The 12977-nt window shown below is 39.1% G+C and overlaps 1 protein-coding gene across 6 annotated transcripts in view; it reads right to left on the reverse strand.

Annotated features, from left to right (window-relative positions):
• Positions 1-12977, reverse strand: part of TBC1D5 (TBC1 domain family member 5) — a 741959-nt gene that overhangs the window by 238137 nt on the left and 490845 nt on the right. The window lies entirely within an intron of this gene.

A 12977-nucleotide genomic window follows, 5' to 3' on the forward strand; every position in this document is an offset into this window, starting at 1 on the left:
TTATAAATGAAGTTACTCAAGATTTACAAAGCATAAAGAACAGCCTAATTCATATAATGCAGCCACATGGGCAAGGTACTTTATTTGTATATTTCTTTTTAAACTTTTTTTATGCCTTTTTTTGTGTTTATTTTTTGTTTGTTCTTAAATCTGGCACCTCTACATATCACATGGTTCACTCATTTATGCTCAAGGGATTTCCGATTGAACCACTAGAATCTCCAAGAACCGTCCAATGATCTTCCATACCCAAATATGATATCGTACCCCATATTTTTGGTGATAATCAAAAACATTTTTTGTTGCAGCCAATATAAAGCAGTCTTTTTTTTAACGCAAGACAATCATTTTAAAGGGGTTTTACATTTTTATGAAAAGTGGACCCCAAACATTTACTGTAACGGAAAGTATTAAAATCTAGTGATGAGGGAGCGTGCTCGTTTAATCCTTTAAATGAGCATGCTCGGGTACTCACCAAGTAGTTTTGGCATGCTCGGCATTTCAGTTTCAGCCGCTGCGACTGCATGTGTGACGGCTGTTACACAGCTGTGACACATGCAGAGATTGCCTATTTGTTAGGCAATCCCTGCATGTGTCGCAGCTGTGTAACAGCCGTGACATATGCAGCCGCAGCGGCTGAACCTGAAATGCCAAGCACGCCGAAACTACTCGGCGAGTACCCGAGCGTGCTCGTTTAAAGGGTTAAACGAGCACGCTCGCTCATCACTATTAAAATCACATAATACTTATCATCCCCGAATCCAGTGCCAGCTCTCATTCGTTGCTCTGGTCTCAAAGTTTTGGCTGCAGCGCTGAGCTCATTGAGCTAGGACAAAAATAAAACCACTCTTAACAGAGGCGGATATATGATTGGTGCAAGCTGTGGTGCTGCATAGGGGCCCAAGAGGTAAGGGTCCCCATTACCATCTCCTGAACTTTGGCCCTCTTCTCTCTTTGTCTACCACCAACTATTTCGCTACAATTAATTTGAGAACTGTGCCGATCAGCATGCCAGCGTAGCTTCTGCCACATTGTGGTACAACATGCAAACCCCGTCTTACAGAGAAGGCATCTCCGACTATATTTTCTCACAATTTTAATGGTAAAACGAACCATTAGAGCAGGAGCTCATCTTTGACTGCCTGCCACTCCTGATCGTGAATGCACAATTCCAGCTCCATCTCAAAAATGTACAGAAAACATAAAAATGAAATAAAAATATAAAAATATCATGAAACACACAACTATTTGCATGAATGATTACCATCCATAATTAGTTTACAATAAATGCAATTTTAGATATAAAAAAAAATACAATAGAGATAAGTGCTGGCAAGATAAAAGATGCAAAAAAAAAGGAAATATGCTAAAACAAACAAGTATCTGACAAATGTATTAGATGAAATGATAGTGGATAATGGCGTAAAATGAATGCTAAAGGCAGCAAAATACATTTAAAGATGGGTTGAATGGAGCTTTTTATTCAACTATCACTTCTAAAACAATTTTAAAGAACCAAACTTTTATCTACCCCAATTGAAAAATAATAGAAGTGTGAAAAGAACAAAAAAGACACAAGTATTGCTCCAAATATTCACTTATCCTGGTGTTGAGATCAATTACAGTATATAGCAAACCAGATAAAAAATAAATTAAACCCTGTACAGTTTCTAAAGGGTACGTGACAGCTCAGATTTTTCCCCCAACTCCTGGAAGGGTAAATGCACACAGTTAGGCATTGATCATTTGTAAGGACCTTTATCAATGTTTGCCAGATTAGTTATTCATTACGACTGCCCTTTATCGGACATATAATGGTTGGCAATACTAGTTAAGATGAACATATACTGTAAGGCGTCATTCATCATACAGATGTCTGTTTCTCATATATGTGTTCTATATGTGTGTGTCACAGATAGAACACAAACGCAAAATAGAGAACGGAGCTGTTCACATTTCTGTATTTTTTAGTGAACCGTGAGTTACATATCGAAACTACCCATGCAAGTCTATGGTCCCGTGAAAATCACAGACAGCACACTGATGCCATCTGTGAGCCATCCGCCTGCTGTCCATTTTTAACATTGCAATGGGTCTGTAATTTTTTTTTTTGCATACGAGAAAATTAGTGATGAGTAAAATGGACACATTGACCAAACACTTATGAAAATCTGATCTAGCACACTGGTGGAATTTGTTTTCACTAATTAGAAAAAATAGGAATGAGGCTTAACGCAGATCCAAAATTAAAAGTTTCAAAAACTTTAGAATTCTGTTGTCAAGAAATGGTGGTAACACTTACAAATCTGATACTTACATGTACCTCCATGTTTCTCAATTCTAACTTATGTATGTAATAGACAAATGTTTAAGCTGTGCTGTACTTTAATGTGGCTCAAAATAAGCATTTAAAGAGGATGTTTCACCAAATTTTTCATGTTGAACTGGACACAAAATGTAATAGTAACTGCAGAGCGGAATAAAACATTTGTTTTTATTGTTTACATTTTGCCTCTTCGTTGCAGAGATATTAGCAATCAAAGTTTTTGGCAACTAATAAAAAAAATTAAAAAAAAGTTAATTCAAGTACAAGAGGGTGTTATCAGACAGTTTTCAATGGGGGTGTGTGCCCCTGTATGTTGCTGACCAATCATAAGCAGGCAGCAACACTCAAATCAAATAAGAACATGCCCCCATAAGTGATTAGAGGCAGTTTCTCAGTAAATGGACAGTGTAAAATAAAAAATTGTTGGATAATGTAGAGAAAAGATTGCAGGAGCACTGTGGACACGGGTGTATGGTATGGAGCACAGCTTCTTTCACAGGTTTGCCCTCTGTTGCATAGGTTGACAAGAAACTGGGGAAATAAGGATGACTCTGCTCACACTGCACCACTATTCCATATGAACATAAAGAATAGTTTCTCTAAAACTGTCCAGTGGATTTTTAAACTAAATATATGTCTTACTGCAAGGTTCCTTACAAGAATATGTACACTTTGATACCAATTTCAGAGCCTACAAACACCCTTTAAAAGCATTCACTGAACTACTTAAGACCATTATTCTCTTTAGCAATACATGTATGTAAAATAATTACATTTTTCCACCATAGAACATGGCTTCTAGGGACACCACCCCTGTACCCCCACAATGTTAACTGTATACATAAAAAAAGATATCTGTATTGTATCTCCAGGCTATCAAGGGTGTATCAGAGGTGACAGACAGTCGCCCTGCAGTTGGTTGCAGGAGATCTCTAAGTTTGGCATTACAGACATCTTCTTAGAGGCTGGCTATCTCTAGGACCTAGCGGCTACCTCCCTCTGGATAATTAGCTTCCTGCTCAAGGTGCATAAATACCTGGTGTGTCTGAGAAGGAGGTGCCGGCGATATTCATTACTACTTGTGAGGCTTTAGCAAGAGCAGTACTTCGTCCTCTCTGGAGCTTGAGGCAGTGTGCGCATTTGTCTGGAGTAGTGTAAAGCTAAGCAATCCCCCCTGTTTGTTTACCCTTGTTGTCTATAGAGTTTAGTGGAGATCAACTAGTTCCCATCTCCTTCCTTCCCTAGCCTTAGCCATACGCCAGGGAAAGTCAGGGCGAGGCACGAATGCGGCGATTGGTGAAGAGCCAATATAGGGATGGTAATTGAGACAGGGTGACACTAGACCAGACCAGGAGGTCTCTACTCCCCCATTTCTCTAGTGTCTGGGCTCCCTTTCCCTCTTCCCTCTGTGTTGCACTAAGTCTTTCCCACACCTTGCGTGACACAGGCTGAGTGAAGTACATCTACTGAAATCATAAATGTGAGTGTGGTTAAATCTTTGGAAGTCCATGAAGGGACATTACATATGACTATAGTCTACTAAAATTTCCAGTTAAGTATATCAATAGGATAGCTCCCATAGATATCAGTGATAATAAAAACTGCATAAAACATTAAGGGTTGTTGGGCCGAGAGATCCATGCCTGGGAATGTGCAGGGACACAGACTCCATCACCAAAGCTTACAGTCCATACAGGTTCATCACGTTTGTAGTCAAGGAATATTAAAACACTAAGGAAGTCACAAAGAGTTGGCAATTATCGTGTTATGTGCCTAAGTAAGCGGCACCACAAATAATTGAAAGGAAGAAAATCACACTACATTGGTGAGTTTCCACCTGCATGCACATGTGCTATATCAAATCATCAGAATGTGATATGGTAGTGATCCAAAATTAGAAAAACAAGTCGAATAAGCTTTAAATTATGTCTGAAACACCTGGCGGTTTGGTATGTGACACAAAAATTATTTTTTAAGTAGAAAGGAGGATGCAGATTGCATTATTGGAGTTGACAAGCGTTGTCCTTTCTCACACACATTTCAGACTGGAGGAGATCTCCCCAACAGTGACAGGAAAACCCAGTGATTAATTCACTATTCTTCCGAATTATTAACAAATACTAAATTATCAGTAGACAATTAGTAGCTAATTGTTACTTTACTGCCTCAAAATAATTGACACTGGAATTCACAACCAAGACAAGAATTTTGAAAGGATATACACTAATCACAATTGCATATTAAACTATAAGTAGTCAGACAATATTTTGCCATTTTTTGTTTAACCCCTCCACCCCCCAGACTGTTTTCTCCTTCCTGACCAGGACATTTTTTTCAATTCTGACCAGTATCACTTTATGAGATAATAACTCTGGAACGCTTCAACATGGCCAAGTTATTTTGAGACGTTGTACTTCATATTAGTGGTAAATTAAGGTCGATATGATTTGCTTCTATTTATGAAAATATACCGAATTTGAGAAACAAAATTTGAAGGTTTTGCAATGTTCAATCTTTAAATTTTTACGCCCTTAAACCAGATAGTTATATCACACAAAAAGATAATAAATAACATTTACCACATGTCTGCTTAACATATGCATAGTTTCTTAAACATGATTTTTTTTTTTGTTAGGATGTTAGAAAGTTTATGAGTTTATAAGCAATTTCTCATTTTTCCAACAAAATGTACAAAACCAAATTTTTTTAGGGACCACATCCCTTTTGAAGTGACTTTGAGGACCCTATATGACAGAAAATACAAGAAAAAGACACCATTTTAAAAACTACACCCCTCAAAGTGCTCAAAGACATATTTAAGAAGTGTATTAGCCCTTTAGGGGCTTCACCAGAATTAAAGCAATGTGGAAGGAAAAAAGTTAAAATGTTACTTTTTCCCACCAAAATATTGATTTAGCCCCAAACTTTGCATTTTCAAAAGGGTAACAGGAGAAAATGGAACATACAATCTGTTGTACAGTTTCTATTGAGTACTCCGATACCCCATATATGGTGAAAAAAACTACTGTATAGGCGTGCAGGATGGCTAGGAAGGAAGGAGCATTCTTCAACTTTTGGGGTGCAAAATTAGCTGGAATAGATAGTGGATGCCATGTCGTGTTTGCAGAGCCAGTGGTGTGCCTAAACAGTGGGAAACCCCCAAAAGTGACCCCATTTTGGAAACTACACCCCTCAAAGAACTTATCTAGATGTGCTTCACAGAATTTTATAACATTGAGCCGTGAAAATAAAAAATCACATTATTCCCACAAAAATATTGCTTTAGCCCCAAATTTTGCATTTTCAAAAAGGTAACAGACCATAGTTTATTGTGAAATTTCTCCTGAGTACACCGATAGCCCATATGTGGTGGAAAACTACTGTTTGGGCGCATGGCAAAACAGGGCTCAGAAGGGAAGGAGCACCATTTGACTTTTGGAACGCAAAATTGGCTGACATCAATAGCAGACACCATGTTGCATTTGAAAAGCCCATGATGTGCCTAAACGGTGGAAAACCCCAAGAGTGACCCCATTTTGGAAACTACACCCCTCAAGGAACTTATCTAGAGCTGTGGTGAGCACCTTGGAACCACAGGTGCTTCACAGAATTTTATAATGTTGCAATACCCTATATGTGGCTATACAGTACTACTTAGCCACACGGCGAGACTCGGGTGGGAAGGAGCGCTATTTGACTCTTGGAGAACAAATTATTGTAGAATAGCTTGCGGACTCCATGTACAGAGCCCCTTAGTGCCAGAAAAGCAGAATCCCCCCTCAAGTGACCTCATTTTGAAAATTATAACCCTCTGGGAATTTATCTACAGTTGCAGTGACGATTTTGACTTTATGGGTGTTTGCCTGGAACAAGCAGTGGTGAATGTTCCTGAGTGAAAATTGCAAATCTGACAGTGTAGTGCCTGTACACTGTATTCCCCATACACTGTGCCCAGCTTGTGCTGGAGACACGCACCTGTAAAATTAAGCGAGCTCTCATCGCTACAGAAATGCCAAACATGTGGATGCTAACTGTAGATTAAGCACACTGGAGCTCAGAAGGGAGAGGGGCATCTGGATTTGGGAGTGCAGAATTTGCTGGATTTCTTTCATGGGCAATGAGATTTAACGCCTTTCCAGAGCCTTTGTGCTTCCTGTAACGTGGAAGCCTCCTATATTTCCATTGACAGATGACGGACCTGATTGGGGACTAGCTTTTTTTGTGGATTGAGTTGAAGCTTTTATTGGGAACATTTTACATAACATTTGGGATCACATCTATTCGGCGTTCTACACTGAGCACTTATATTGGGGTTTTCATCTAAATCTCCAAGTGACGTGATTCAGATGAAACCCTCGAGGAATTCATTCACTACAAAGAGGCAGCAGTTACTCTGGACTCCATCTGGCCTCTGTTCAGCGGTGTCCTTCTATTCATATGTACACAATGGTCAACCGTGCTTTTATGCACGCTTAAAAAGACGAATACTGCCAGATCACAGGCCAGACGGCGTCCATAGTGCCTCCATCTGACTCATTACAGGGAATCTTCCCCCGGGGGTTCAGTCTGAATCACGTCTTTCAGAGACTTACACGGAAACCCCGGTGTAAGCGCTCAGTACAGAGCGCAGGATAAATGTGCCTTGTTGCGATCTTTGGTAGACATAATGAACAAATCAACAGCAGGTGAATAATTTGTTTTATTTATTTCTTTATGCAGTTTCTCGTGCGGTATAAGTGATTAGATGACTTTATTCTTCAGGTCGGTACGATTACAGTGATACCAGATTTATAGTGGGTTTTTATGTTTGGCTGCTGTCACAAACTAAAAGACTGGGTTTTTTTGCAAAACAAAGTTTTTGCATCACCATATTTTGAGAGCTATAATTTTTCTATATTTTGGCCGACAGAGTCATGTGAGGGCTTGTTTTTTGCAGGACGAGTTGACGTTTTATTTGGTTCCATTTTCAGTCACATAACTTTTTTTGATCACTTTCTATTCCTATTTTTGGGAGGCAGAATGAGCAAAAAAACAGCAATTTCTTAATTGCTTTTTTTTTTTGCTATTTACCGTGTGGTAAAAGTGATAAAACAGTTTTATTCTTCGGGTCAGTACGATTACAGAGATACCACATTTATATATTTTTTTATGTTTTGCCGCTTTAAACACAATAAAAACTATTTTATAGTGAAAAACTGTTTTTGCATCGCTATTTTCTGAGAGCTATAAGGGTGCATGCACACGGTCAGTAAACACTGCGGATTGGACGCAGCAAACTTGCGCCAGATGTTAGAGCATAGTGGACGGGATTTCAAGAAATCCCATGTCCACTATGCGTCTGGGTGCTCCTGCGGCTCACCCACGGAGACGGACATGCGGCGCGCCTTCACAGATAGAGAAATTCTATCACTGTAATGTATAGGATGCGGTGAATCCTGCGTGCAGCGCTTTGGACGCAGCACAAGTATGCTGCGCTCAAAGCGATGCCAAAAAGGATTTTGTGCACATACCCTGACTTTTTTACTTTTGTGTTGAAGGAGCGGTATGGTGGCATGTTTTTTGCAGGACAAGATGATGTTTTTATAGATACCATTTTTATTTACATTTGACTTTTTGATCGAGTTTTATTCCACTTTTTGTTCAGCGGCATGATAAAAACCATAGGTTTTTGCCACGTTTTTTTTTTACAGTGTTCACAGAAAGAGTTAACTAGTGGGACAATTTTATAGGTCGGGTCGTTCCGGAAGTGGCGATACCAAATATGTGTACTTAAATTTTTTATTTTTTATTTTACATTACATTTATTGGATTCAAATTTTTTTTTCATTTTTTGCTTCTTTACTGTGTGATTTAAAAAAAAATATTTTTCCAATTTTTAAAAACTTTTTTTTTTACTTTTTTACCTTGTCCCAGGATTGGACATTAACTTTCCGTGCCCTGATCGCTGATCTAATACTCTGCAATGCTCTTGCATTGCCGGGCTTTAGCTCAGCATCTCGCAGACAGGGAAGAGGTGTGTCAGCTTCTGCTCTGAACAGGAACTTACAGGCCACTGTCCCTGGGTGACCCCGCAGCCATCCTTCGGCCTGGGGTTACCATGGAGATCATCGGCACAACGCGATCGCAATCATGTTGTGCCGATCGCAGCAGAGAAGGAGCTGCGGCAGCGGCATCAAAGAGGTTAAACACAACCGATCGGCGCTAGCACCAATCGTGGCTGTTGCTGCAGGGTGTCAGTTGTCATATAGAGCTGACACACATATTTGATTGCGCCAGCGCTCGGCGTGAGCCCACGCGATCGTCAGGCCATACATGTACGAACAATTTGCGGGAATGCACCTACTGCAGCGCCGTACATGTATGGTGGATGTAATGAAGGGGTTAAAAACAGACTAGCTGAATCGTTCTAAGCTCTATGTAGAAAAGAAAGTCTCTTTTCCCTGCATGAGTCATCACTGCAAAAGTCCCTGGTAGGGGGGAGGAGGGAGCAGCTGGGTCAGGAGATGAAGAGAGGAATGATTCATGTAGGGAAAAGAGACTTTCTGTTTTCTACATAGAGCAGAGAAAAGAGAAGAATTAACTGGGTAGAAAGGTAAAATGAGCAATTGTAAGTACACAGTGCTATATAATATGAGGCCTGCAACATATTAAGAGGATAAAAACTTTGAAGTGAGCGCTTCTTTAAGTCACAAAAGGTGTCTTACAGCAGCTTACTCCCCTCTCCCCATTCAGAAAACATGTACGTTCAGTTATTGCAGAGGATGTCCGTCACTGCTGTACATGTCGACCCTCAACTCAAACCCAATTAAGCTCCTGAAGAGTGTGCACATACAACTGCTCTCTTAATGCCACTTACATGCTTCACCAAGGTTCTCTATAACAACATCTGCAATTGTATGCATTTCCATCTTTTTTTAAAGGACAAAAAAGTTAATAAAAAAAAACAAAAACCGCACAATCAGTTTTTTTGAAGTGCAAAATACAACGCAGATGGAAATAAGAAAAACATTAGTGCTCTTAAAATTCTACTATTGTTTCAATAAGCTTTGGCTCATCTGAAGGGCAATTCAAATAGAAAATTTCAAAGAATTTTGTTCCCATGGCCATTAGGAGTCTTCCCTCTGTCTAACTTGTTATTTTATGCAAGCTGTCTCAGCAGCAGAGATCTTGAGACAGATTACAGGAAGTAGGGTGGGTCTTTGTCCTTCTTTCCTGTTTGCCAAGCTGCATATATATGAAAGGCGAGCTTTCAGTCTGAGGCAGACAAGTCATTGAACAGTTGCAGATACAGTGTATGCTGTTAGTAAAATAAATGAAGTTCCAGCTACTATAGTGCTGGCAGAATGCTAATGAAGAGGAACTGTCCACTCAAAAAGAGTGAATAGCTCCTGTTAGATATATGCACCAAATGCAGTTTTACCTAACCGTGAGAGATAATGGTAGCAAGATCATGCTCTCTTTTAAAGATTAAACAACAAATGTTGAAAATAATCCCAATAGAGAAATGGCTCCTGCTTGTAAAGAAATCATTTCATTATTATATTAGTGAACTGTGAATTTTACAAAATTATTATTATGCTTTTTATAGCAAAGAAAATGCCATTTTTTTCACGTTACGTCCCCGCTAAACCCATAAGTGGAGAGAACGAAATAGCGATGTACTAAATTCTGATTCCATTCCCTAAACAATGTCATTTTACGGTCTTCCGTTATGTGATCATTTATAGAGTTCGTACAAATGCAATACAGATGGATTTGATCTATTGTAATTAAGTCCCTCTTTTCCCTGACAAGGATATTTCTGCCGGAACAGCTAAGGAAATCTTTGTAATCTCATTGACATATAAAAATATTAGGTATCCCCGCAATGATAGAAAGGGACAAGAGAAACCCATTCTTTTGGAGACAGCTGGCTGCGCTTTAATTATTACTCTGTCCTATTAATCTTGTTTTGCATCTGTTACACCTGCACCATGAAATGTTCATAGTGCTGAGTTTTATCACTAGCGATAATATAATAATTCATATTTTACCAGTCTTCCTTGGCCATTATACTCGGCAAAGAAACAAAAAGAGGCCATCAAATGCCTCCCCGACCAAGCAACAAAGAATAACATAAATAATCTTCTAATGACAAAAGCATTAACTGCAATAAACAAATGTTCCTTCAGATTCTCACCTGACCTGTTAAATTAGTGCCGAGTGCAAAATAATGCAGACAATAGCAGGCTTGCCGTTGTTTATCTAACTGCGGCATCTGATTATCTTAATTTCTGATAAATACAGGTTGCATCAGCCGAAATAAGCAGACTAAAGAGGCCTGCGAGGTCTCGCTTTCCTTCCTGCAAAGTAGATCAACATGTGACTGTAAAAAGAATCCTCTCTAACTTAATCCCTTAGTGACAGAGCTAATTTTGACCTTAATGACCAAGCAAAATTGTCATGATAGTGGTAAAATTTATTTGATATGACTTGCTTTTATTTGTGAAAAAAACAAAAATTAGGCAAAAATTTCACAATTGTCAAACTTTAAATTTTTATGCCCATAAACCAGAGAGTTAAGTCACACAAAAATAGTTAATAAATAACATAACCTACATGTCTACTTTACATCAGCAAAATGTTTGAAACATAATATTTTTTAGTTAGGGAGTTAGAATGGTTAAAAGTTGACCAGCGACTTCTCATTTTTACAACAAAATTGACAAAACGATTTTATTTAAGGATCACATCACATTTGAAGTGACTTTTGGGGGGTATAAAAGATAATACCCAAAAGTTACACCATTCTAAAAGCTGCACCCCTCAAGGTGCTCAAAACCACATTCACGAAGTTTATTAAATCTTAAGGTGCTTCACAGGAACTGAAGCAATGTGGAAGAAAAAAATGAACATTTTACTTTTTTTTCACAAAAATGTTACTTCACACCCAATTTTTTTTTATTTACACAAGGGTAACAAGAGAAAATGGACCACAAAATTTGCTGTGCAATTTCTCTTGAGCATGCCGATACCCCATATGTGGGGGAAAACTACTGTTTGGGTGCACAGCAGGGCTTGGGAGGGAAGGAGCACTGTTTGAACGCAAAATTGGCTGGAATCGAGAGCAGATGCCATGTTGCTTTTGGAGAGGCCCTGATGTGACACCATTTTGGAAAGTAGGCCCCTCAACAAACTTATCTAGATGTGTGGTGAGCAGCTTGAACCCTCAGGTGATTCACAGAAGTTTATAACATAGAGCCATGAACATAAAAAATAAATTATTTCGACGAAAATGAACTTTTAGCCCCAATTTTTTTATTTCCACAAGGGTAACAGGAGAAAATGGACAATAAAAATTGTTGTGCAATTTCTCCTGAGTACGCCAATACCCCATATGTGGGTGAAAACCACTGTTTGGGCACATGGAAGGGCTCGGAAAAAGCACTGTTTGAACGCAAAATTGTCTGTAATCGAGAGCGGACACCATGTCGCGTTTGTAGAGCCACTGATGTGCCTAAACAGTGGAAACCACCTACAAGTGACCCCATTTTGGAAACTACACCCCTTATTTTTTGACAACACTTTCCCTTTAACTGTAAGGATGGAAAAATTTATAATAAGCTACAATAGTTGTTAGAAAGGGCGTCACTCAGTGCATGGCATTGTAAAGACAATGGGAAGATTTATCAAGCGAAATGTGCTAGAATTGTGGAGCAATATGCCCCAAATTTTTTTGTTTATTAAACTGAATCTGTCACCAGGTTTTTTGCTACTTCATCTGAGAGCAGCAAGATGTAAAGAAAAAGACCCCAAATCTAACGATGTATCACTTAGTTTACTGGGTGCAGCAGTTGTGATACCATCAGTTTTTAGATGTAGCATGTAGGAGAACTCAGAAAGCTGCTCCGGCCCACATCCCTGATTAGCAGCTTTCTGTGTACATTGTATATTGACAGTAAACTGCTAATCAGTGGTGGGGGCATGGTTGGACCATGTGATCATTTTCTGCTGATAAAACACTTATTGTATTGAAACAACAGCACACAGCCTAATAAGTGACACATCGCTGAAATCAGTGTCTTAGCCCCTACCTCATGCTGTCCTCAGCCTCAATAGCAAAAATCTACTGACAGATTCCCTTTAGGTGTTTTAGATATTTTCAAAGACTTTTGTGGCAAGGGGATGCAATTTCACAAAAAAGGGTCTTGACTTTCGGGAGCAAAGCAAGCCAATACGCGGTGTAAACTTTGACTAGACTGTCTGAATCTGGCATATTTCAAGATTGTCTAGTCTAAAACTGCATTGTCTATGAATTGACTGTATTGCTAAATCTGCAATCTAAAAATTAGGTGAATTTTTACTTTTGTAGATGGGAAACAAGAGAATCAGTTACTGTATTTATGTATTATAGAAGAATATGGGGAAAATCCAGCTTCACGGGTGTGTGAGAGGGTGGTCAAGGATTCTCATGCCCCTCTGAAACTGTTTTATTGTATGTTATCATAAAATGTGTTATTTATGATATGGCCATTAGATGGCAGCACTGTGTTTACAGTTCATTTCACTTTGCTTAGATGTCCTGTTAGAACAAGAGATAGTTAACCAGTTTAGGCCGGCCCTTAGGTGGGCAGCAGTTAAACTCAGGGATCTCTGGGAGTTTTTGGGGGCA

The sequence above is a fragment of the Phyllobates terribilis genome, unplaced genomic scaffold (assembly GCF_046119375.1).
Source record: "Phyllobates terribilis strain yellow unplaced genomic scaffold, ASM4611937v1 Scaffold_4__5_contigs__length_816908805, whole genome shotgun sequence".
Classification (NCBI taxonomy): domain Eukaryota; kingdom Metazoa; phylum Chordata; class Amphibia; order Anura; family Dendrobatidae; genus Phyllobates; species Phyllobates terribilis.